Source organism: Pinus tabuliformis, chromosome 7 (genome assembly GCF_031772625.1).
Source record: "Pinus tabuliformis cultivar Carrire ecotype Pingquan chromosome 7, CPIR1, whole genome shotgun sequence".
Taxonomy (NCBI): Eukaryota; Viridiplantae; Streptophyta; class Pinopsida; order Pinales; family Pinaceae; genus Pinus; species Pinus tabuliformis.
This window is the reverse complement of record NC_142293.1, coordinates 1228476804-1228500001: the sequence shown is the minus strand read 5'-3', so window position 1 is coordinate 1228500001 and position 23198 is coordinate 1228476804.

Here is a 23198-nt window from a genome sequence, read left to right as displayed (position 1 = left end):
ACAATAACCCTCTAGGTCTTCTGATAAAAAAGTCTATAGAAATGTCTAGTAAAATCCACCCTACATACTTCGAATTATGAAGTATTTATACAGAATTATTTACAAAATATCCCAAACTGACTTGGGATTTATTTTAGGGAAAAAATACCTAATTCTAAAATGGTAATGCCACCTTTCTAACTGATTTATTTCTGGTACTATTATATCTGATTTCTTTTTGATATTTTAGCTGTCATATGATACTCTTCGACTTATCTTCTTTCACTGATACTATTTGACTGGGACAACTGCCCATTACTTTCACCATTATGTTTTTACCAAACTGTGTTAATTGTTGGACTTACTTGGAATTAAAGTAAGTCAGTTAGATACTCCCATCTCTCTTCAGTTGGTAACTGAATGTTTTTCAACTTTCTGAAGACCTCATTAGCCTCTGTGTACTTAGCAAATGTAGGCTTATTTACAAACATGTGTTTTACCTCATGCTGGAGGTAAAACAAGTTCTCCAAGGCTTGGTAAAGGACTTTACCAAAGGGCAACCCCTGTTTTGTTGTGTTGTGGATGGTTGCCTTGTTGATTTGATCTTTAGCCACTTCCATGAGCTTCCTGTCGTAGTCCTCCTGTGTCATCAATTTGTAGTTAATTACCAAAGGACTTGGTAAACCTTTCTGTATCAAAGTGTCAAACTTGAACTTTAATCTATCCATGGAAAGCTACATGGTCTGACACTTGTCTTCTAAGTTGTGCATCGAATTCCTTTTAGTAAGGAATCTTTTTACTTCTAGGATTGTCCCTATCCTATCATCAATATTCAATTCTTTCAGTTCATATTTGTTCTTAGAATTTAAGAAGTTAATGATTCTGGTTGCCTCTTCTGGCATCCCTTCTAGCTCTGTTCTAACTTTTTGAATGGCCTCTGTGGCCTCTTTAACCAGGTAAATCTACTAAAAATTATTTGAATGGATGGCCAAATATCATTAACAGAGTCAATGATATTGGTCCAAAGTTTTTCTTTTGCCTGTCCCAATGGCTCACCTAGAGTCATTTCTTTCCCTAGTTTCTTTGTCCTCTCTGTTAACCTTGCTACCTTATGCTACAGTTCCTCTTTATTCATGATTTGAGCAAGTTTACAGTCTATCTCTAGACTCTTTACTTTCTCTTCCAGTTTCTTGATTTTAATAGCTTTGAGGGACATCTCTTCCATTGCTTTAGCAAACTTATTAGATTCTTCGCCTGTGGAATCTGTTGTGGTCGACCCTGTTGCTGAAGTAGAAGGTGTTGTTGCAGGCAATCCAGCGGTCAATGGAGCTGTAGGAGCTAATGTTTTAGCCAATGTAGATGGTACTGCTGTGGTGATTGTTGGGATGAAAGTGGCTACAACTTCCTAGAGGTTGGCCTGCTTGGTCAACTTATCCATTTCTCTCTCCATTTCTTTCATCTGGGTGTTCAATTGTAACACCAAGTCAAGAATTTCCTCATGGTTAGTTTGGCTCTCTAACACCTTGGTGGTCTGTGGGTGTAATGGAGCAGGGAGTTTTAATTGCTTCTTCAAAGCTGTTATATCTTCATTTTTCTTTTTGATCAATTGTTCTGCTACCTTAATATCTGTAGGATCATGGCCCATTTCTATGACCAAGTCTTCTAAGAATTTAATCCTGTAGTCCTTGGCCTAAGAGGAGGCCTTTTCTAGCTTCATTTGTGAAATTATATTATTTAAGGACTCTTGTAATCTGTATCCATCCATGGCCTTACCAATCAAGGTGGAGTATATCATTTCTCTAGCTTGTTTGTGAAACTCTATTTGGTCCAAGGGATGGATGTCCTTTGCCAACACTTCAAATGTGGCCTTCTTATAATCTGCTGAAGATTTGGGTTGTGGCACTGTTGGATGCATATATGACATTTGCATCTTTCCTTCCTCAATATCAAATGCAGACATTAGTTTGCTCTGGTTAGGAGCTGAATGCTTGAAATACTGAGCATATGTCTCAGCTTTCAATTTTTCATTTCTTAATTTGATCTCCTTATATCTATCTTTGATGGTTCTTTCTTTGTCAGCTGGTCTGACAAAGGAAGAAACTTCTGCTGACTTCTGTCTCTCTAACAGCTGAGTGTTAGAAGTTGTGGGTTCATTGATTGCCTCTTTTCCTTTTTGACTTGCTGTGTCTAGCACTGTCTCTAGCATTGGTTCTGACTCTGTTTCTATCTCTGCCCTTTATGCTTCACTGTGTTCCTCCTGTTCAAAAACATGATTCAGTTTTCTCCTTTTCCTCGGGTCTGCTTGCTCATTCACTGTTTCCATTTGGGAACGAGAAGTCTCTTCTCTGTTTTTAGGGTTTTTCTCCTTATTCAGAGGTGTTTGCAATGCAGAGGGAGCATCCATCTTTTGACCTTGATCTGGGGCCTGCAGGAAATCACTTAGGTCAATTTGTTGCTCAAAATCATACAAAGAATTTTCAACATCAATAATTGTGCTATCTTATCTACCAAAATGTTTTCTAACCATTCAATTTGGTTGGCATATCTTTCAATTTCAGGTACTGAATAATGTACATAAGGAGCTAGTTTAACCCTGGTTCTCATTTTTCTTATTACTCCATGAGGGTCATACTGCCACATAAAACTCTTGGTAAATTTCAAGTCCTATAACATACTGTCTGCCTCTGGTCCAACTTGCCTATTATTGCAAATCAAAGGGCCCAGTTCACTTTTGACTTTGAATTGGGTCTTCTTCTTTGTAGCCACGAAGTGGACATCATCTGAGTTGATGATTTGCTTGAAATATTCCAAGGCAAAAATTCTCAAGGGAAGATACTTTGGCAACTTATATAGGGCCAAGTGGCAGCGATAGACTCTGATTTCCATATGATTCTGGTACAAGTACCAGTCTCCTATCTTACTATTTTTAGCTAGTTGAAGTACCTTTTTGATCTGAGGACTAATCCTAGGTTGCACAGTCCCTGTCAGCATATTCATCACTGCGTGTACAAAGGAATCTATGAAGACCTTATAATCAGAGACAATGGAATATTTCTGGACAATAGGTGTCCAATAGAGCACATACCTCTCTTTTCCTCTACTGTCACATTTTATTATCTTCATGGGGAATTTATTAGTTTCGTAGTACAAAAACAAATAATACAATACTACAGGTAATTTAAACACTCTTTCAGTGGGCAATCTGATGAGTTGTTCATGCATTTTGTCTACAATGAACTGAGCATAATCAAACTTGATGGCATGAGGTTTACCAAGGGTAAAAAGGGACAGGAATGCAAAAGTAACTTCATCTACATGTTCATCTATCCTGTATCCAAGGATGGAATATACCATGGTGATAATATTCCTGGCAGTTTGTGAAAATATGGGGGCCATGTATGGAGGAGTAAAATTTGGTGTATGCTTCTCTGCAAATATGAAATTCTTGAACACTTGCTTAGATTTGTCCTCATCAATAGAATTATGCAGTTCTAGAAGTCCTCCAATGGACAAAGGAGCTAAATTTGGGCTTTGTTGGACTTGTAACATCTAATTGATGGATTTTGGTGTGATAGTGAAGAGAAGATGTTGATTGGGGGCTACTACAGCCCTCTGCCTAGGGATGTAGCAGGTCTGATAATAGTGGATAATGTCTGGGAGACTGCGGACTTTTGGGAATGAGTAGAGGGGTAGATTTGACTCCTAGAGGTGAATGCCATCAACATGATTTAAAAATCTATCTTTGCTCCAGAAGTGAAGCTTCATTCTTTCAGAGGCAGAAGATGTATCTTTAATTTGAAAATCCTTATCAACCAAAGGTAGGTGATCTTGGTCAAGGTGGGGGGTTGAAACGGGCTTAACATTAAGGGAAATGTGGGTAGACATTGTGTGGAAAATAGAGGTAAAAACTGGAAATTGACTTCGCAAGGTTTGACTAGTGGTCTAGGTTTTTTAGGGTTTTTAAGGGTCTGGGTGCAAATCAATTAATTCAGGGGTAGAAATCTTATTTAATTCATTCAATCTTGAATTACTTGAACTTTTATATTAAAAAGGGGTAAATGTGGTGTATTTTGCAGAACACCTGAAACCGGAGGTTGGTGTTGTGAATTTAATCAAGGTTTTAGGTTACAGATGACAGGTGTTGGCTCTGGACGAGTGTTGGAGGCAAGATGGCGACTGGAAGTTGATTGGTGATTGTAGATTTCTGGTGCACAAGAAAGCTCAAGATTTCAATGTGTGGATGGTCAAAAAATAGTAGAAATGGCGTTCGCAGGGCTATATTGGATGAGAGGTGGGAAAAGCGGGAAAATTGGTCATGAACAATGACTGGTTTCGAGAGGGTGGTTTTTCCCTTCTTCGTACCACTTTTGTGTGTAGGGTGGTAAAATTGGGAGGGGATGTGAAATTCCGTGAAGGTGACATGTCACGAAATTGGGTCCGGGCAAAACCGCCCATTTCGGGTGCTATCAGGTTGTTAAAGTTCAGAAATGGAATGCACGCGAAATGGAGCAATAACCATTGGATTAGATGGGTATTGATTGGATGGTGGTCATGCTGAATAGATGAGCAGAGGGGATTGGGGGAATGGTTAAGGAGGGGCCCGCCCAATCAAACACACTTAATCTTGTTTAATTAACTTTTAAATCGTGGATTAACTTAAATGATCCATCGGGCGGGTTTTTGCAAAGCGGAAGGGTTTTCAACTTAGGATAAGTTGATTTATGGGTTTTTTGATTAGAAAAGGGGAAAATAACTTTTCACAAAGGGGAAAAGGGATTTATGGAACATAATGATGATTTTAGCAAGGGGGAAGGGATTTTAAAGGAAATTTCTAGTGGAAAATATGGGATAATGAAGTAAGGGTAAAAATGGAGGGGAAAAGGGGTATTTTACGGGATGATGAGGAAATTAATAAACATGAGAGGGAGAAGCTTATGAAAGGAGGGGGAGTTAGTTAAACTCATCTTTTCTTAGCTTTGTACTTTGATGAATGTACCTGCACATTATGATTTGAACATGTAAAATGTGCTTAGTATTTTGACCACATGGTCCATTCTGCAAGTTTTCTTCTACTTACCCTTTCTTACCCTTTCTTAGCCTAACATTTTTCTTCTTTGGCATGGGTTCACTTGAGCTAGAAAACCCTTTATTACCTTATTTTTTATTTGAATAAAACTATCTAAATCTAACCCTTTTTTCTTCCAATGGCTCAGATTAAACTGTTGAGCTCATTTTTATTTCTCTACCTATCTACTAATCTGCCAAGATTAAACAGTTTGGCTAGACTTTATTCTCTATCTATAACATGAAATTTAAAACATGAAATAATCAAGATTACACTATTTGACTATCATAGATTATGGAATTTTAACAAGCCGCACACAATCATTATTTTGCATGAAAAAGTAAATAGTAGTGGTATTTGGACTTGCACACTTTCAGGGTCTATTTTATTTTGGGGTTCATATATATATTTTTCAATTTTTCTTTATTTTTTGACCTTTTGTTTCTTTTTTGTCCTTTGATTATTATTTTAGGACATACCCTCTTTTTATTTTTTAAATAGGAAAACTATTTGTTGAAAGCAAGGTATGTACATATTACAAGCTTGAGAAAAAGTCAATTCAAAATTATGACACCTATTGATATAGGAACCTAATAGGATCCACATCAAAATGTCTTGCTCCTTAGGCCAAATGCTTAGAAACTTGTAGATCATGGCGTGATCTTTCATATATTGACGGGATTTCTCCAGGAAATTATTAGGGATGATGAACTTTGGGTTAATCGTTGCCTTGGGAAGACAATGACTATTTCCTTCTCTGGCTTTCCATTGCGTGACCATGGTTGGGGTTTCTCCTACTGCCAAGGAAGAGGTGACTACGCTTGCAAAGGACTTAGCCCCTTGGATGAATGGCATTCTATTTATCGCATCCATGAAACACTGAGGCCCCTCACGCCGAGGCGAGGGGCCACTCATTGAGACACCTTCTAGACCACCAGGGAAGGAGAGGCTACACTATTTGACAAGATCATGAGCTTACGAGTCAGGTTCGGCCAGCTAGAGGGCGATCAGATGGTAGTATTCAGAACCCCTACTTCAGTCTTTCTTCTCTAAGATTTATAAACATTTCCTTTCATATGTTTTCATGGAGGGTGGATCTTATATTATATTGTTTAATAATTTTTTAATTAAAAAAATTATTTCTAAGGAGGATGTGGACTTTTAAGCTTACATGAGAGGTATTCTCACAATGAAAGTTATTACTAAAATTATTTGGTGTCTATATGGGACTAGAATTAATGTACAAGAGGAAGAAAAGTCTTTCTTATTCTTTTTTGTTTGGCCTTGTGTTTGTCTCTAATTATTCTTTCTATACCCTTTTATTCCTAATTTCCTATTTTTTGCATCATTTCTCCTAAATAGGTAGGTCTCATATTGTCTAGGTTAGCTGATAAAAATTAAGGCAACAATGTGTTTGTTGATCTAACTTATTAGTTGAATTTTATTTTGTATTTTCATCATATGTTTTCACTTATAAAATTTGAAATCAATAACCTATGTAGGAAAATTAGATAGGATCCCATTTTTTCTTTAGGCAAGTGGTAGGGAACCCACCAAAGGCATTTTTCATAGGAAACCATTTTTTACTAAGGCATGAAGTCAATCTCTCCTTCTACAAAAAATGTGGTATTCATTCTTTTTTACTACTTAGTTGAATATTTGACCGAAGTGTCAAAAAATTACTCTTTTGTACTTAGTGGTAAGTGAATGCTATAGAATAAAAACATTGTGGCTACTTCAAAGGACATTCAAAATTGAATGTTTGATATTGCATGAGTGATAATAAGATAAATTTGGAAAAAAAACCATTAATTATTTATCAAACATTTCATTAATCTACCATTTTCATAGAACCATTATAGCTTTGATATTACTTCAAGTTTTCTCACAATTTACAATAAATGAGACCCTTTACTTATCACAAAAAGAGACTTTATATAGAGAATTCTTCACTCTTATATATCACTTGGGCTTAAAAAGTTCATTGTCACCTAAAACATTTTGAAACACCAAGTGAAAGGCTTGTGTCCCATACTTTTTTCCTTAAAATGAGAAAGAGGCTCTTTTATGAGTGAAATACATTGTATTGGTTAGGAACAGTAAAAAACATTGTATTAGTTAGGAACATAAAATTTTAATAAATTGTGGTTTATAAATTTAAACTTTTTAATAAACCCCCTAAACATACATTAACCCCTAACATCTTAACCCCATTCCCCTAAGCCCTTAAATCCCTAACCCCTAAGCCCTTAACCCCTAAACCCTAAACCCTTAAACAATAACCCTTTATCCCTAAGCCCATAAACTAATTAACCCCTAACTCGACCTAACCCCTTAATCAACCCTAACCATAATAATCAAATAATATTTCTCCACATCAAGATGACAACATAGGTCAAATATCTCCCAAAAGAACATAAATGTTTGCAATAGAAAGACAATACAATTTACAATACAAAGATAGACAATCTAACATATAATATAGATATAAACATTTACAAAAACAATATACAATACAAAGACATATAATGAATAAATTAATAATGGATGATATTGATGCCTACCTTCAACGTTTCCATAGTCTCTATAATGCATTTTAGCTATTTTTATTAGAAGTCTCCTTAAACTCAAGCCCTTGCATCTTTTACAAGGGAAATAACATTTTCGATCCTTCGAAGCCCCTGACGTAGATCCCATGTCTCTTTAGCCTCCTTGAGGAATGTTATGTGACATTTTTCATCACCAAACTTTCAATGATGATTTTATTCAAAAATTAACCTCAAAATAGGCCTACAACCTTTCAAAAAATACTACTCGTGCTTCCTACTATATCAAAGTTATCAGATATTCACACGCACACACACACATATGATTTATATTATAATTATATTATATTATATTAATAAATATATTATTGATATTAATATAGCCTAATTATATATTAATATTATTATATTTAATTATAATATTAATCTTATATTTATTTTAATTAGTTAAACTCAATGTAAAGGTGTCCTAAATTAGACATTGTCCAATGGAAAGAAGCCATTAATGGTGGAATTGGCTATTATACAACGATTCCCTGACACTTTTTTTATGTTGGACCAAACATCAAATATTTAACGATAGAAGAACTCTCATTGGAATTTGATGGTAAAGGAACTCCCATCGAATATTCGATGATCGTCAAGATTTAAAAAAACAAAAAAACAAAAAAATACATTTAACTTCTGACTGTTTTTCCAATTTTATCCCTTCCTTCAGATTCCACTGTAGTATTTTCCACCCATGTCTATTGGTGACTATATCCAGAGTTGCAAAAATATTCAACCTTTGGTGTCGCAACAATAATCATTTGTCATTGTTGCATCTATAGTCCTGTTAATGTCACAACATCATAGAATAGTGTCACAAAAATGTAAAATGGTGTCATAACAACCCAAATGGTGTTGCAACAATGATGTCACAACAATAATTAGTGTTGCAAAAACTCAATTGTTGTTGCAACATTTTTTCCAATTTTAGGGTAAGATAAAATGGTGTCAGAGAAATTGTGACAACACCTATGACCTACTTTACACTAATTCTCACATACCTCTTCTTTAATAAGTGTAAAAGGTTTAGCTTTCCTTGAATTACACTAGCATAATCCATTAAAATTACATGAATGTGAAATCATAACTTAAGAAAAATATATCTTTATGCATAGGTTCAGACAAAAAGGATGGCTAATCTGATGGTAAAAAGTGATCAAAAAGGAAAACTATGGGTGCAAAAATATGGTATTTTAGCCACCCATGATCTCCCACCAACTTGAAGGGGTTCCATGCCTTCATGCAACCAAGTAGTCACTTGAGTCCCAATGTAAGGCACTGTGATGGAGGTTGTTGAAGGTAAAATCTTTGTGTGCCTAACTGTGAGCTGGATAAAATCCATAATTTGCCGCGATCTCCCTCCAACTCTTGGCTTCCTCTTTCTCTTCTAGAATATGATCAAATTGATAGCTAGGTGAAGGGATCCATGTCATTGGATAATGGAACTTGAGGCCCACTCATGCATTTCCACTCATGATTGAAGTAGTTGAAGGCAAGTCTTTGATCCTCATGGCCTTTATATCATTCTCCCACCTTTGGTTACAAACTCCCTGTATCATCATCTTTCGAGAACCCTATCCATTATATGCAGTAAGAAATGGCTGCTTGTCAAATGTATTCCAAGAATCTAGATTACCATGGATTGTTGGCACATGTAAAATTCTTAATAAGACATATTTTGGCTTGTAATATTCATTCCATACTTATGGGTTGCAACTCTGATTTTATTGAGAAATGAATTGGCCAGTCTTCAAAAATACTTAATTTTGCAAGAATGATGTAAAAGCACTTAACTCTATGTCACCAACAAAAGGGATTTGGTTCCATTCTAGTTCAAAGTCAAGGAGAATGTTCTAATGATATAGCCCACGCAATAAGTTCTTCTCCTCATTATTGCTTTCATAGTACACTTTAAAAAATTCTTCTTATAATGTAACCTAATGATTTTTTTTTCTACTATCGATTGATACTTGAACAAGAGATGTCTTTCATTTAAATACACTGAATAAATAGGGAATAAACATGAGATTCTTCTATTAGAGAAAGGTGGTTTTCCTAACATTCACTGGCTTCTTTCATACTTGATGATGAATGTGCCATCTTACCCAACAAAATGCGGGTAACCCCATAAGAGAAAAAATGTCTCCTTATTTGGATAACCAACCATCCTTAAAACCTACATTGCTTAATGCATGATATTATGCCATGATTCTCCTCCAATTGCACTGGTCATATACCTCACACCATATGACATTCCTCTTGGAGGAATTTGGTCATCATTTAACAGGTACTTTAACCATCTTAAAATCATGCTCTTTTTCTTAATGTTTTGGGAATTTTAACATGGATTAAGGTGTGATCTAGATGATTGATTGATCTTGAATATAATCTTGTTCTCTCAATTTGGCAGGTTATTTTTTTACTCTACTCAAGTGGGACCTCCTCTAAGGCCTTAGGGTTATAGGAGGGAAACTTCTTGGGAGACTTGGATTGAAGTAGTATGTCCATGTTATTACATACTTACAACTTTCCATCACTCCTCAGATTTCATCTCAAACTTTTTGGATTGTGGTCATTGGTTCATTGGGAATGACACTCTCTTATCCTCATCCTTGAGTCTAGGATGGAAACTTTTCCTTGGAGGTTGATGCATCTAAAATGACCCATCACATAATAAAAATCCTCTCACATGTCCCAAACCTTATGATTGAGGAACTGGCTAATCATTGAGGGTTGAATAAATGCTAAATCATTAAAATCAATCCTAGGCACCTAAGATATGCTCCTATTCAAAGGATTATAAAAAAAGAAGTTAAAAGCACACTAGAGGGGTGGAAAAATTAGACCTAGGAAATTAATAACCCATGCCTTCGTTATTTCTCCCTCACATCTATACACTAAGGACGATGGACCTCCATTAGTTGGTTCCATGGTCATGGAACCTTGCCCTAAATTCCTTTCCCTCGATTTCCACTATTATCACAAGAACCTACGGAATGAAGGGTTGAATTAGAACTCGCCACTTCCCTTTAGTGGCTGGAAACACCTAATAGGGTTAACCATATAGCCATCCATAACACAAGTAGGGAAAAATTGTATGAGACTTGGTCTATCTAGATATTTGAGGGTGATCTCAGTTTGAAGTGTTATTATGCCCTTACAAATTAAGTATGCTCCACTATGATGCATCTATGGTCATTGTCACTAATTATTGGTGACTTTCACTTGATCCTAAGATGGTTTTTCTATGTGGTTCTTCACACATGAGTAGAGGCATTTGAGGGCACATTACATGACTCCACTACATAGCATGTACAATTCGTTTTGCACCTTCTAAAGAGCAGTGATTACCTTGTAGATGCGGCGTTGCCCCTCCAAAGAATATTTTTGGCACTTTGATGGTTCCATATGATGATTGAAACCTAGGAGAGCCCATAGATGTTCAAACATTGAGCTCCTCTTAATTGGTGTTCGATTTACTTAATATTATACCCAATAGACCCAGGGCACCCCTAGGTTAGCATTGATATTATTTGATGGGAATGGATTTTTTCGGATTCCAGATGATGATGGTTATCCCCAGGATGAAAATAGAGGATTTTTACTCATTCTTGGAGCCCAAACGTTAAAGAGAGATAGTGCCATGTCACCCATCTATCCCTTAAGAGGGTGATGTAGGCCACCTAGAGCATGGTTCTTAGTAATGAAGGAACTTATTGAGGCTCCCCATTAAGAATTGGTGTTGATTATGATTATGAGGAATATTCTTAGCCCATTCCACATATTGTTGTGACATTTATTTCTCAACATCATGCTTTTGGAGGATATTGAGCCATATGCGTGGGCATTTATGGCACTATTTTTTTTTTGAGCTATCGAGTTGACTTGTATCCCCTTTTCTTGTCAAATACTCATTTTCAAAATTGCTTTTATGGATTACAGGCTTCTTATTTTGTAAAAGTGAAGATATATACCTCATATAAATATAGGACTCCTCCACTTCTTTTCACCATCACACATGTAAATTCAACATCCATACAAAGAGTGTGAATTTCCTTTGTCTATTTCGCTACTTGGAAAAATGTGATTTTATGGAGCATTTTTATATCAGAGATTGATTTTTTCATTGGATACTCATTTTCGATATTGATATAAGCCTTTCTTTGCAGAATTTGTGAGTTTATTTCTTATTTTTCTATATTTTGTATGAAAATGGATTTATGTTAGGGTTTCTAAATGTTCCATGACTAAGTGCATATTGTTTGTTGGAAATCTTGGTGAAGTTTCACATTTAAAAAATATTTTTCCATGAAATATATAGAATAATTTCTTGGGTGCATATTCTATATTTAATTTCCCCACTCACAAAAAGATAGCTAGGGTTTTACAAGAGGAAAAATATCCCCCCCTACTCCATTCAATTTTCATCTTCCTTTAAAATTTTCCCTAAAAATCCATTATCCCAAGTAGGATTAGGCATTGGCTAGGGTTGTTTTGATAAAAAACTATCAAAACCTAAATATTTTTCTTTTCTTAAACCTCCTAGGATTTTTGAGGCGAGTTGTTAGGGATTTTTTATGGTCAATTTTCCATAGAGTTGAGTTAGGGTGGTTTCTTGTAGATGGAACTCCAATGTTTTCCTTCATAAACGTTTTAAATACAAAATAATATTATTTTTTGTAAAATATCCTTAATTATGGCTTACATCATCTTTTCCAAGCTCCTTTGTGTCATTGAAACCCTAGTCGTTAGCCAAGCTTCTGAAGCCTATATGAGGGTTTCACTATTCCTTTGTTGATTTAATTCATTAAAGGAATATTTTCTTTGACTTCTACATGTCTAGACACTCCTTTATCATTACATATCAATAAATCCTAACTTGTAGAAGTCCTTAGTTAGTTTAGAGTTAGAATACTTATACCTTTATACATAATATGTAAGCCTATTTCAATTTTAAGGAATTTTTCCCTAGGTTGTTCATATCACCTTGATCCATTTAATTAGAATACCCTTATAGGTGAATGCTGGGAAGATTCCCCTGTGGTAAAATTCCACTAAACAATGTGAGGAATATTGTTGATGTGACAGTGGCAATCCTTCCTCATTGTTTCCATAGGATTTATCCCTTGCCTTGTGAGTCCCTTCACAAGGCCTACTACATTTTGCAGCAACATTTATAATGTCATTGTGGGGGAGAAGTTGATTCAACCCCCTCATTATTTGAATTCTTAGCTTCATTTTATCAATTGACCTTATCCCATAGACAAGGATAAATTTTCTCATCTCGTGACTCCATTGGAAGAATTAAGACTTAGTTATTCATTAAAATTTATAGTTTTCATGCTTTTAGGGCGAAGTAGACATTTATTAAGGTAATCTTAATTCACCTCAACGACTCAATATTCACATATTATGAAAATCTTCTGGGAAAAGAAACAATTCACTAATAGTTGCATAATAAGTGACACTAATTGGATATTAAGGATGTCTTGGGATTTCAAAAGCATTTTTTCTCATATTGTTATAAAAATTGTCCCAAATTCAATGGTATCATGTCATAAACTATTGACTACATGGTGAAATTCATGAAATATGCCACAAAACGTAATGTGCATTATGAATATGCATTGATAAGATTATTTGTCGAAACTTTTGAGAAAAATCAAAGAGAGGCTTAAATTTTTTCACTGCCAAAAAAGGATATATTCCATAATGAGTTTAATTTAATAATTTTAACAAGTTTTGTAGATAAATATCTCATAATTATGACTAAAATATTCAATATTTAATTAAGATCCTTGAATAAGAAGATCCCATAAAGCTTTTGAAGGTGCCAAAAAGGGGTTGGACCAAGAGGATTATCATGAGCAGGAGGGAGATACTTTTCCAAGTCATCATGAAGAATGTATTAAAGGAGATTATAAAGAAGATGATCCAAGAAAATGTTTTGGTGTTTATGAAGAAATATATACTAAAATCCATACATTTCCATGCGAAGATGAGGTAAGTTTCACCATTTTCATGGATATCCAGTTTGATAATACCTCTAATTAATCCCATGAAAATGAGGATATTATTAATCCCCTAGAGATCAACATCGATGAATTTATACATGTGGATGAAGGGAGGTGGGATGTGAGTGGTCATCATTTTACTAAATATATAATTTATGACACTGATATTGAAGTTGATGAAGAGGCTCACTATGGGAAAGAATATAAGGCCATCCTTGATTACCAAATGGACTGTATTAAAGAAAAGCATGATATTTTTGTTCAGGTTGAAGGAGAGGACATTGCTATCAATGAGATATACAGACCATATCAAGATCAAGGAGACATGATAATTAAATTTTTTGAGCCATCTCTGCTTTCTCCTAATATGCCTTAATCACATTCAAATTCTAGAAATTTTGAATGTGATCAGCCATGTTTGGTTTCGTGTTTAGGATATCATTTTCATTCCGAGAAACATATTTGTTGAGATATTCCCCTCAATCATATATGCTAATTTTTGAACACAATATATGATTTATTTATACCTCAACAATTCTTTTTACCTAGAAATTATTTACTCAATAAAATCTAAAAATTGTTGGAAAATAAAGTCATTAGGATTTTAACTTATAGAAATTAAAATGAAGTAGAAAAAAAATAGGGAAATCAGTCACATTATAACATAAATTTATGCACAACATAATATTCCTTCACTTTATATTACTTAGGAAAATTAGGGCCTAGACCCATAGAGAATACATAGAAAAATTACAACTACTAGAACCTTTTAACCAGCCTTGAGGCATTCAACCCACTGAAAATTGGCCCTCTTGAAGAATTTTCCCCTTAGATAATTTAGCCACCCTCACCAGCAATGTTTCCCCTCCTTTTCTTCCCATACGGTCACATTCCACTTGAGAAATTTGGCCCTTGGATATTTTAGTCGTCCTCTAATAACTCAACCCTCCTATTTAGCTAACTCTACCTCTCTCTCATAAACTTGGCCTCCCTAAAAACTTCTCATGGAGTTCCCTTGTTGCAATCCTTTTCCCTTCTCTTCAACTATGGCGTCTCTCACTTCTTGAAAAAATCACTCTCTCAACAATAGAACTATAATCGTGTCTTCATCTTCTCCCATAGGTTCTTTTTATAATGACTCCATTGGCCAAATCCCTAATATCCAAAGTGATAGACATCTACGATTAAATCCCATCCTTCTTAGATCAACAATGGAGATTATATATGAGTCACTTAAATAATTAAATATTTATCCTTAGAAAAAAGTTATCCCAAAGTCAACATTAATTAAATAATTAATCAATTTAGTTTTTCCTAAGTTAAAACTTAGGAAGGGATCATATTAGTTTCTGCTCTCCAACAACCACCTAAAGATAACTTATTCTCCTGCATGCAAGGCACCACTTTATGCAGAAGAAATTCTGAAGCTAAAATATCAACACTCCCTCCTAGCAGGGGATTCTCCACCACGCCAAGGTTATCCCTTTAGAACACAAATTTATCATTCTCTAGGGGCTTGGTGAGAATATCTGCTACCTACTCCCCTATGAAAATGTACTAGAATTTTATAGCACCTCTCTAAATAATGTCTCTGATGAAGTGATGATATCTATGTTCTTGGATCTATCATGAAACACTATATTCTATGAAATCTTAATGTAGCTTTGATTTTCATAGTGAATCATTGTAGGCCCCATATTAAGAACAAACAACCCTAAGAGCATCTTGTAAATCCATACGTCATCTCAACTTACCTGACTTGTTTCCATGTACTCTGCCTCTGTTGATCTAAGTTCCATTGAGTGTTACTTCTTGCTAAACCATAAGATCATTGTTGACCCCAAGCTAAAACAACATATGGATGTACTCTTCTTATACAGTTCACTCCCAGCCTAATCTGAACCTGTATACCCTTGCAACTATACTCCCCCAACTCTGGCATATCTTAGTCCATAGCATGTTGCACCAAAGGGTTACCTAAAAACATGCTTTGTTGGCACCCATTGAACCCTCCTTGGCTCCACCATGAATTGGATGAGTGTATTCATAATAATAAAAAAATATCTCACCTAGTGTTGACTAGATAAATCAATGATCTGATCAACTATTTATACAATGTCGGATCTACCAACTCACTCTCAAAATCATTAAGCTTCTTCAAGTTAATAATCATGGGTTTAGACATCATCCTGCAATATTCCATTTTGGATTTATTCAAAATATCAATTGCATACTTACCCTGCCCTAGGAAAATCTCTCCTAGTTGCTACCACACCTCCAGTCCTAAAAAGCATTGCATTAATCCAATATCCTTCATCTTGAAGTTTGAATAAAAATACTCCTCACACATATCTATGAGCTTCTCTAATCTTGTTATAAAGAGATCATCAACATACATTGCCAAGATAAGTAGCTCACCATCAATAAGTACATAGTACAAGTTAGAATATGCCTCACTCTTGGTGAATCCCAATCCAAGTAGGTACCAATCAATCCTAGAGTAACATGTGTGAGGTTCCTACTTAAGTCCATATAAGGCCTTATTTATTCTGCATATATGGGACTCCCTACCATGCACCTCAAATCCCTAAGGCTACTCAATATGCACCTCTTCCTCAATTACCCCATTGAGGAAGTTAGTCTTCACATCCTTTTGATGAATCCTTTACCCCATCTCTCGGGAAATATATATAACTATCCTAATATATTTATATCTAGAGATGGGTGCAAATTTCTCCTCATAATCCACTCTCTGCTTCTGAGAGAACCCTCTCCCTGCAAACCTTGCTTTATACTTCTTGATACTACCATATGTTACATGCTTGATCTTATAGATCCATGGAGAAGTGACCACAAAATTCCCCTGATGCCTAAGTACTATGTCCCACACATTTTTCCTCATGATGAATTATACTCTTCCACCATGGTATCCCTACAAACCTCTTGGGTTGTTACCACCTCAAAGGTAGAAGGCTCAAACTCATTGATGCTTCTCATCAAAGCCACATAACTGGAAAATATTACTAGTGGTCCCCGAAGTTCTTGTTAGGAGCCTCTACATGCTCCTCCACATCTGTAGAAATTTCCTGTAGATTCACAAGCTCACGCAATTTACTAAAGCACAGGACAAGAATCTACTTCTACTTTCAACTAGTGGAAGCCAACAGATCGATGAAAACAATAAGAACAAGAAGAAGATAAATCAATGGAACATAAGACAATAAATATCTGGGGAAAGCCTCAGCTGAAAACCCCCACTATTTGTATTGCATTAAATTAGAAATCCAAGATTATAATACAATGCTTGTTCTCACAAGAACAATCTGTGCACAAGTATAATCAATCTCCCAAATCACATGCAAGCTCAATCCCAATCTTAGCCTCTCCTACTTCTCTCCAAGCCCCTATTTCCTTGCATAATTCCTATGACTGAATAACCCATATTCATGGGAATCCAGTGCTTCCAAAACTGCACAATCCAAACTAGGTTCAGTTCCTAATTTCATGCATGATCTATATAACTCAGTAAATCATACAATTGATAGTACACTATCCCTGCACTCTAGTCTCAACTGGGTCTTTCTCTAAACTGACATGCATGAGCTTCTCATGAGGAAATCTTCACTTAAGTGGAGTAGCACTAGTGCATGCATTAGTGCACCAACTCACTGTTATTCCTCTATTAGTTCCAAAAATAATTTAGAACTAATATAACTTAACTTAACTCAGTAAACTGAGTGATCTAATTTCCAACTCAATTTAAACTCATACTGGACCCCTAAAACTTAGGGAGAACATATACATGACTACAGAAAGACTTCCAACTCGAAATCCCTCGGCTAATTAAGTTAATTAAACTTAATTAACTATTTACAAGTTACTATGAGAATAGAATTCGACTTTAATTCTTAGTTTAATTCAAGGACAAATTAAACTGGAATTTCTTGTTTCCATTTCTCAACACTCCCTCTCAACAAGAAAGAGATTATCAGCTACCCCGATCCTGTCTCTATGAAGCTCAAATTTACATCTTGACAATGCCTTTGTCAAAATGTCAGCATCTTGCTCCTCCATGGGAATTTACTCTAACAACATAATCCACCTCAATACACAATCTTTGCGATGATGATATCCGATATCAATATGCTTGGACCAATCATGAAAAACTGGATTTTTAGATAGTTTGATATAACTTTGATTATCGTTGTAAATCATAGTTGGATCCATTTTCTGACCAAATAAACCAAACAGGATATTCCTCATCCAGATGGCCTCACATGCTGCCTGACTTGCAACCATGTACTTTGCCTCTGCCGAGCTGAGTGCAATTGATCTATGTTTCATGTTGTACCAAGAAACTATTGCTGACCTAATACTGAAGATCCCTACTAATGTGCTCTTCTAGTCGGATGGACTCCCTGCCCAATCTGCATCAGTGAAGGCTTGAAGCTTCACTCCCTCTTTACATATGTACAATAATCCATACTGAGAATTTCCCCTGAGGAATCTCAACACATGCTTTGTTGCTTTTCAATACAGCTTGGTAGGCTTAACCATCACTTGACTAAGTTGGTTAACTGCATAGCACATACTCAGTCATGTGTTCACCAAGTACATGAGTGAACCCACAAGCTTCCTGTAAACAACAGATTCCACTACTTCCCCTAAAGTAACATCCTCCTTTCTCCAGTTACTTGCTAGAGGAGTCTCCATGGGTTTACTGCTCTCCATGTGGAATGTCCAGAGTATCTCATTGCCATACTTGCCCTGAGATACAAAAAACTCCCCATCTCCCTAACATACCTCCATGCCAAGAAAATAATGTATGAGCCCCATGTCCTTCATATCAAATTCTCTTGCAAGGTCCTCCTTGCAAGATTTGATTAGTTGATCATCATCTGTCAGTATGAGATCATCAAAATAAAGTAGAATTATCAACAACTTACCTTCCACCATTGGTATAGGTTCGCATCCGCTTCACTCTTCTTGAAGCCAACCCAGGTGAAGTAGCTATCTATCTTGGTGTACCAAGCATGGGGTGCTTGCTTCAGCCCATACAACGCTCTCTTGAGTAGGCACACATGCGAATCATGGTCAAAGGTTTCAAAACATTCAGGTTGCTCTATGTACACCTCTTACTCAATCATGCCATTAAGGAAGGTTGTCTTCACATCCATCTGATGTATCTTCCAACCCATATGTGTTGATATTACCAATATAGATCTAATTGACGAGTACTTTGTGTTGAGATTGCAACAAGATGATGGAGCTTAGTGAAAAGAGTCGCCTTCACTAAGTGGGCCCGCAGGCAAATTATGGCGCAAGTTCTATTTTTGATCCCAGCAGGGATGATCACAGTGTGGGTGACCACAGTATGAGTGATCATAGTGTGGGTGACCACAGTGTGAGTGATCACAGTGTGAGTGATCAAAGTCTATTTTTAGACTGGCTGTCAAAAATAGAAAAGTCAAATATTATTGTCTCATAATAATATTTGGACTATAAACTTGATCTTATTCTCTTGGAGCACTTCAGGATGAGCTACGGATGTGGTACATGCAGATCCCAGAGGGAAATACGTGGTTACCTATGGGATGACTAATATTTGCATGCAGGACTTCAGTTAGAACTCAAGTGAGTTGAGTTTAGTGGACTAGAGGTGCAGTTGATGGAGTTGTGTTCAGTTTAGCTTTGTTAAACTGGTTGTATTTAGTCTAACTGGCAAATAGACTAGAGATGAGTTGGGTGAATTAGTTATTAATTAATTCACAAGTTATTAACTCATAATGCAACTATAGAATACATCAGTTAACTCAGTTGCATGTTAGTGCATGTTCAGTTCAGCAGGGACAGGTGTTAGAGGATCAGATTGCTATAAGTTGTGCATGATGATTTGCACAATCAGAGGGATTGAGTATGCCAATGAATTGGCCAATATCAAGAATTGTAGCTTGTGCTCATGTCCAACATAGTGTGAGTGATTCTTTGCAGGTGAAATACAAGTTTGGTAAACCATTCTCATCAGTTCTTGAGCAAGTATTGAGCTGGAGAGGCAGGCAAGCAGTGGAATAGATTTGGAGATCAAATCTGAGCTGTATTGTGTGTAACAGGTGGAGTTGGTACTGGATTGCTTGTGATAAGCATTGTACTTTGTAATGTTACATGTTCTCAATCATTAATATACAGATAGTGTGTGGTTTTTAGCGAGATGCTTTCCCCGGGTTACATACTGTGTTAATGTGTGAATGCTCTTGATGTTTTATTGTTATTGATGCTGCTATATTGATGATCAATGTAGAGGAGCTTATGTATTGTGTATGTATTCCACAATAGTACATGATCAGGATAATCTCCATTGAATATGTGTTAAATTATTCAAAATTTCTACATGGTATCGGAGCTGTTGATCATCAGATCTACTATTAAGGAAGTGTTTACATTCTATTTCTTCAGGCAGAGTTTGTAATCGGGCCAGGTAGCCTCTGGATTCATCCTTCCTTTGGAAGGTGAGATATCCGGTGAATGCCCATACATTCAATCTCTGTACGAGAAATATTGTGTTCTCACGAATCTTAGATCCGAGGCGGTTGAGTTGGTTGCTGGTGGAATTCGAATTTGCAGCAGTGTTTTCTTGGTGACAACGCAGCAATGTCTTTCAACGGATTGCGATTGGAGTATGCTCTTGAGGGCAGCTCAAACTATATTGCATGGAAGGACAGGATGGAGGTAGTATTGGATGATAACGGGTTGAAGGAGTTCATAGATACGGATATCCCAAAGCCTACTGATGCTGCTGAGGCGGAAGTTTGGCAAAAGAAGACCACGAAATGTTGAAGGCTTCTGTTGGAGGGCGTGAAGGATCACATTGTGTCCAGCCTCCATGGAAAGGCTACTCCATATTTGATTTGGAAATCATTAACAGAATTATTCCAAAGCAAGAGCGATCAGAGGAAGCTGGCGCTCAAAGATAAACTCAAAAACATCAAATGCGAGAAGGGTGACAGTATTCCCAAGTATCTACGAAGTTCACTCAGTGTCGAGATGAGCTGGGAAGTGTGGGGGTTACTGTCGATGATGAGGACTTGGTGAGCTTGGCTCTCCTTGGTCTTCCGAAGAGTTGGCATTCCTATCAGGACTCTGTCAATGGTCGGGAGAAATTGCCAGGATGGGAAAGACTATGGTCAGATCTTGTGCAGGAGGAGATCAAGCGGAGTACCAGGGATGGATCTTCGTCAAAGGGAGCTAATGAAGAGAATTGTGCTTTGGCTGCCAAAGCAAAGAAAGGGAAGAGCAAGAAAGCTTCTCAGTCTAGTGCGAAAGGCAAGAAGCAGGATATGTCCAAGGTGAAGTGTTTTCACTATCACCAGCACAGACACTATGCCACTAATTGTCCGTAGAAGAAGAAGAACAAGCAGGCTGCTGGGTCTTCAACAGGAGGGGCTCTAGCCTCACAGTTTGAGCTTGATTTTTCATTGATTGCATGCTTGGTTTCAAGTGTGATGGGATCAATGTGGTTCTTAGACAGTGGTGCGTCTTTTCACATGACGGGAGATAGAGATTTGTTCTTTGATCTGGAGGACAAAGATCTTGGAGTGCACATCGAGATGGGCGATGATGGTAGATACAGTGCGATCGGTATAGGTACCATTTCCTTTGAGAGGGAGTCTGGTAAACCCTTCATATTGAAGGAAGTCATGCATGTTCCAGGATTGAAGAAGAATCTTATCTCAGTGGCGATGTTAGAAGACAAGGGGTATGATGTTGTTTTCAGTGAGGTAAAGGCTTTCCTGCGCAGCAAGACAACTGGTGAGACCCAGAAGATAGGGGTTCGAGTGAGGAACCTTTATCAGTTGCATGTAGATGGATGTGCAACAATGGCAGGCAAGGCAGAAGGATTGGTGAGTCAGGATGATGGCGAGTTGTGGCACAGGAGATTGGGTCACCTTCACCATGGAGCCTTGAAGATACTGCAACAGATCACTACAGGGCTTCCTAAAGGCACACTTGCGCAGTCAGATCAGTGCAAGGGGTGTACTTTGGGGAAGTTTGTGAAAGCCACCTTTCACGAGAAGGATAGTTGCGCCACGAAGATCCTTGAGAGAATTCACACAGACGTGTGTGGACCTTTCTCAGTTGCTTCGACAATAAAACACAGGTATTATGTGATTTTTGTTGATGATTTCTCTCGTAAGTGCTGGATCTTCTTCATGCGGAAGAAGAGCGAGACATATTCAAAGTTCTGTGAATTCAAAGCACTGGTCGAGAAGGATTCAAGGAAGAAGGTGAAGGCTCTTAGGAGTGATAATGGTGGTGAATACATCTCGGACGAGTTCAAGGATTTCTGCAAGGCAGAAGGGATTCGAAGAGAGCTCATAGCTCCCCCTAACCCACAACAAAACGGGGTAGCTGAGCGGAAGAACAGAACGATTATGGGTGCTGTACGGGCAATGTTACATGATCAGGTCCTACCCCTTCACTTGTGGGTGGAAGCATGCAATACAGCAGTTTATGTGCAGAACCGTTGTCCTCATAGGATACTTGGCATGAGTACACCTGAGGAGGCTTATTCTGGTAAGAAGCCTGATCTTTCTCATTTGAGGATTTTTGGTGCTAACGTTTACATGCATGTGACGAAGGATGCCAGGAAGAAGTTGGAGCTGACCGCAGAGGTTGGGATATTTTTGGGGTACACTAATACACCCCAAAACTATCGTGTGTATTTGCCAGACAGTGGTAAAACTGTCGTGCGACGGGATATAAAATTTCAGGAGGAGAAAGCCATGAAGTGTTTGCTTGAGAGGGAGCTACACTTGCATGCAGATGAGGAGCTATTAGTTCCTAAGGATGAGCTTCAGGACGTGGATCAGCCACAAGACGAGGTTCATGGAGTGGAAGAGACCACTCATGTAGCGCCAACCATCAGAGGGTGAAAGTGCTTGACAGAAGCTGAGCGACTGGCTCAAGATGCAGAGAAAGTTGTAGGACCACCTACAGCCCAACGCAGGCAGAGACAGTCACCTGATCGGTACACTGGATACATGGCTCTTATGAGCAAGTGTGTTGTGACTGAGCCATCCTCTTTCGAGGAAGCTGTGGAGGATCCTGCATGGGTAGACGCCATGGTGGAAGAGTATGATTCTATTGTCAGAAACAGTGCATGGGAGATTGTTCCTAGACCGGAAGGGAAATCAGTGGTGGGTTCGAGATGGATCTACAAAGTTAAGCAGGCAGCTGACGGGAGTGTGGAGAAGTACAAGGCAAGATTTGTTGCCCGAGGTTTTTCACAGATAGAGGGGATCGATTATGAGGAGACCTTTGCACCTGTTGCAAGGTATTCTTCCATACGGACGATTCTTGCTCTCTCAGCACAGATGGGATGGCACATTCATCAGATGGATGTGAAGACTGCGTTCCTCAACGGAGTCATTGAGGAGGAGGTGTACATTGAGCAACCCGAAGGCTTTGAGGTCTTCAGCAGCGAGTCGCATGTGTGCAGGCTCAAGAGAGCGCTGTATGGGTTGAAGCAAGCACCACGTGCTTGGTACA